The sequence below is a fragment of the Asparagus officinalis genome, chromosome 4, assembly GCF_001876935.1.
Source record: "Asparagus officinalis chromosome 4, Aspof.V1, whole genome shotgun sequence".
NCBI classification, from domain to species: Eukaryota; Viridiplantae; Streptophyta; class Magnoliopsida; order Asparagales; family Asparagaceae; genus Asparagus; species Asparagus officinalis.
In genome coordinates, this window is record NC_033797.1 from 125,974,592 (window position 1) to 125,979,439 (window position 4,848).

Genomic DNA, 4,848 nt, shown 5'->3' on the forward strand with positions numbered 1-4,848 from the left:
CGGGAATAGGCTGTCCAGCAACGTGTTTTAGACGCCGACTTATCCCTACTTAGGCTTCGGGATAAAATACCCCAGAATCGAACTCTGGTGTCTTTTTCTACGGAGAAAGACTAAACCGGCGACGCGTGTTAGGCGCAGACTTATCCCTGCTTAGGATTCGGGATAAACTTCCTAGGATGAATCTTAGATTGATAAATTTTGGAAAAGATCAGGTGTGGGAAAGAAGAATTTTATATTCTATTTCCCGGTCTTCTTTTAGGGTGAAGGCGAACCCAACAGACAAGGAAGGAAGAATTTTATATTCTATTCCCTGATTCTGGAAAGGAAGAATTTTATATTCTATTTCCAGCGAAGAAGAAACTAGAAGTGGGGTGTCCACTCCGAGAATCTGGAAAATTTAGATAAACTTGCCTTTTATAGGATGGGTTATCTAAACTGAAAATGGGTTCTTCGTTTATCGAAGTGGTATTTCAACTTTGGCTATAACCATGGGAAGGCTTGACCAAAGAGAAAGAGAAGGGAGTTCTTTCGTTTATCGAAAGGGGACTCCGAAATGAAAGTGGATCTCTTGTTCATAGAAAGAGTTAAGAGGGTCAAAGATATTTTTTTGGTGGACCCACTGTCAATTGAAATTGATCAGTGAAGGATTTTGGTGGTGAAAAAGATTTTGGGTTATCCTCTAGAATATTAAGTGTAATATTCTTCAAGGAACTTCCCGGTAAATGGGTAATCTTGAACGTACTAGGGATAGTACTTTTTTAGGAACTTCCCATTTATTAGCATTAATTGCCTGGTGCCTTCTTGAGTAATCAGGCGATATGCACCGTTTGAGTAGACTGTGTCTATCACAAACGGTCCTTCCTATTTCGGTTCGAATTTACCTTTCTTCTTGGAATTGAGGATTATCGGTCGGGGAGCAGCGAGGACCAGATCTCCTTCCTTGAAGCTTCTCTGTCGGACTTTTTTGTTAAAGGCCCTAGATATTCTGGCTTGATATAACTCAATTTGTTGTTGAGCCTCCAAGCGCTTTTCATCCAACCTCTCGAGTTCTTCGAGACGTTTTTGATGTTGTTCTTCTGTTGTCATCTCAGTTGCGAGAGCAATCCGAAGGGATGGGATTTGAATCTCCAATGGTAGCACAGCTTCGCATCCGTATACCAACGAATATGGGGTGGCCCCTGTAGGTGTGCGTATGGTGGTGCGATAAGCCCAGAGTGCTTCACCGAGTTTATCGTCCCAGTCTCGTTTATTGGTCTTCACGAGCTTTGACAGGATTTTAATGATTGTCTTGTTGAAAGCCTCAGCTAGTCCATTTGCGGCGGGATAATAAGCTGTCGACGAAACATCTTCAATTTTGAACTTGTCACAAAACCTGATGAAGGCGTTGCTTATGAACTATGGACCGTTATCATGAATGATCCATCTTGGCACGCCGTATCGGTATATGACGTGATGCTTAATGAAATTGATGACATTGTTCGTCTTTACTTCTCTAAGCAGAATCGCTTCAGCCCACTTTGAGAAGTAATCTGTGATTGCGAGGATGAATCGATCGCCTTTGACTGAAGGGGGAAAAATAGGACCGACAATGTCCATGCCCCATGTCTCAAATGGCCAAGATGTGGTTGACGTGTGCAACTGCTCTGGAAGCGTGGCATTCTCGTGCGTATTCGATTGCATCTCGAACCATCGTTGGCCAGAAATATCCCATTCTCCTGATACGATCATATAGTTTGGGACCAGGCTGATGCGCACCACATTCTCCTTCGTGTGCTTCCTTAAGAACTTCTTCTGCTTCTTTGTTCAAAAGGCATCAGAGTAATAAACCATCATACCCGCTACGGTATAACGTATGGGTCTCGGCATTATAGAAGAATCTTGGTGCCCTTCGGCGGATTGATTCCCTTTCTTTTACATCCTCTGGCAAAATACCATATTGGACGTAGTCAATGATAGGAAAGCGCTAATCTCGGGACTCAGACCCAATTTGAGTTGAATTCACTTCCTTGGCGTTTATGTCTCCATCATCTTCTTCTTCAATATCCATATTGTATATGGGTATGCAGAGCTGATGCGTCCTTACTGTGACTAATAGTTCAGTTTCGGGAGGCTGCGCAAGTGATACTGCTAGTGCTGCCAGTGCATCCACATAAGCATTCTGGAGACGAGGGATGTATTCAATAAAGAATTCTTCAAAAGATTCTGCTATTTTAATGGCCTCCTGGTGGTATGGGATCATGTCTTGGTTCCTGACCTCATACTCTCCACGGACTTGGTTGACTATCAATTGAGAATCTCCAAAAGCTTCGAGATATTCGACCCCCAGCTCCTTGGCGAAACTGAGTCCAATGAGAAGCGCGTTGTACTCGGCTACGTTATTGGAGCACGGACTAGTCAATGAATAAGCTCGGGGCACCCAACCCCGGAGGAAACTGTAGAACCTCCCGAGGTTATTACCCTATTAACTGCCCTCGAAGCACCATCAAAATATAATTGCCATACTTGTTGGTGCGACGTCGTGTTAACCTCATGGGTTTCATCCGGCAAGTCATCATATACTTCTGCCGTATCTGTGGTCGGGTTTGCCGCCAAAAGATCGCAAATCGCTTGTCCTTTGATCGACTTCTGCTGCCTGAAGTGCAAATCATATTGGGACAAGAGAATGACCCATTTCGCTAACCGCCAATTCATAGAGGTCGGTTGCGTCATAAACACCCATACTGGATTAACATTGGAAATGACGTAAATCGTCTGTCCAACCAAGTAATGCCGCATCTTTTGCATCGCGAATACCAATGCGAGGCATTCTTTCTCGATCATCGGATATCGAGACTCGGCGCCTATCAAGGTCCGACTTAGGTAATAAACTGCCTGTTCGTGACCGTTATCGTCGTCTTGTGCTAGTAAAGCACTTATCGAGTGGTTCATCGCCTTGATGTAAATCAAGAACGGTTTACCCGATTTCGGTGCAACGAGAACAGGAGGATTCGTCAGATATGTTTTGATATCTTCGAATGCTTTTTGGCAGGCGTCGTCCCAGATGAATGACACCCCTTTCTTGTTTAGCTTAGAGAACGGTTGGCACTTCCCAGAAAGATTTGAGATGAACCGCCGGATGTAAGCTAAACGCCCTTGTAATCTCCTGAGTTCTCTCAGATTTCTAGGGGGTTGCAGTTCATGTATCACCTTCACCTTATCGGGGTCGATATGTATACCTTTAGTGGTGATGACGAATCCAAGGAATTTTCCGCTAGACATTCCAAGGAAGGATTTGGTGGGGTTCATCTTCAGTTGATGACTCCGCATGAGATCGAACATCGTCTTCAGGTCTTTGATATGATCTTCTTTGTTGCGGCTTTTTACAACTAAGTCATCGACGTAGCATTCGACTGTTTTCCGAAGGTGTTCCTGGAAAATCTTAGTCATCGCTCGCTGGTATGTGGCGCCTGTGTTCTTTAGACCAAAAGGCATCACTGTGTAGCAAAAGACACCGAGGGGCGTTCTGAACGCTGTATGCTTCTCATCATCTGGATGCATCTTGATTTGGTTATATCCCGAAAAGCCATTCATGAAGGACATCCTCTCAAATCCGCACGTATTGTCAATGATGACGTCCGTGATTGGGAGGGGAAAGTTGTCTTTCGGACATGCCGCATTCAGGTCCCTGAAGTCGATGCATATCCTGATCTTACCATTTTTCTTCATGACTGGGACAATATTAGCTAGCCAGTCTGGATGTTGTTCCTCTCGGATAAATCCTGAGTCGATCAACTTCTTAACCTCTGCCTCAATGGCTTCCATAATCTGCGGACGAAACCGTCTTTGTTGTTGTTTGACAGGTTTGGCATCCGGCTTAATATCGAGGCGGTGCATTGCGACATTGGGATCAAGCCCTGGCATATCTTCGTAGTTCCAAGCGAAGACATTAATATATTCCCTGATGAGAGCGATTAATTCCTCCTTCTCACTTGGGGGAAGACTATCGCTGATGAATATGGGCTTTGGGTTGGCCTCGTCACCCATGTTGATTTGGACTATTTTATCCTCTGTGGGGGATTCCCTCTGTTCAAACCTATCACCATACTGCATGTTCAGGTGATGAACCCATGGGTCTTCCCATGTTGGCATTTGATCGTCGTCCTCCATTGTGGATGGATCAGCTGTAGCCATGTTTACCATTAAGGCTTTGAATGCTTCACCCAAACTTGTATCAGAGTCCCATTCCGAGGAATCTGGCGGGTTTCCATCTTTGTATTGCCCAGATGATTGGTTATTGATTAACCAGCAACATTCGTCTTCTGAAGAGGATTCATACCCTAACCCTCGTCTGTATTTATAATAACCGACTGGTTTCCCTTTTGGTACATATGTCGCTTTAGGTGGAATACGAGGACCTCGATCGAAGTACAGACCTTCTCCGAGTATGAAATCATATCCCTGTTTTTCCATGAGCTTGCGCGCTTCCGGACTGTACTTAGATAAATGTTGACCAGGTTTGTCATCATCCTCATCTTCTCTTAGGAAATGATCTGGTAATGGAGAGCTTTTTCCTTTACCATAAATTCTTCTTTTGCACCTCCTATTTTGGCAGGAACGATCAGGGTTGTTCCGAAAGAATGCTGGAGACGTTCCTTTGTTATGTAGGACGACCGAAGCGGCATGTACAAATCGGGATTATCGTATAATTCTTTTGTCACATCATCAAGAGACAGGGAGTACTCTAAATCATCATTTATTTCATTATTGGCATCTGACGATTGTTCATCGTCAAGATTGATTACAAAGGGTACAATGTCATTTAAAACAAAACCACCATTGTAATCGAATCCGGCTTCGGAATCAGCTTCT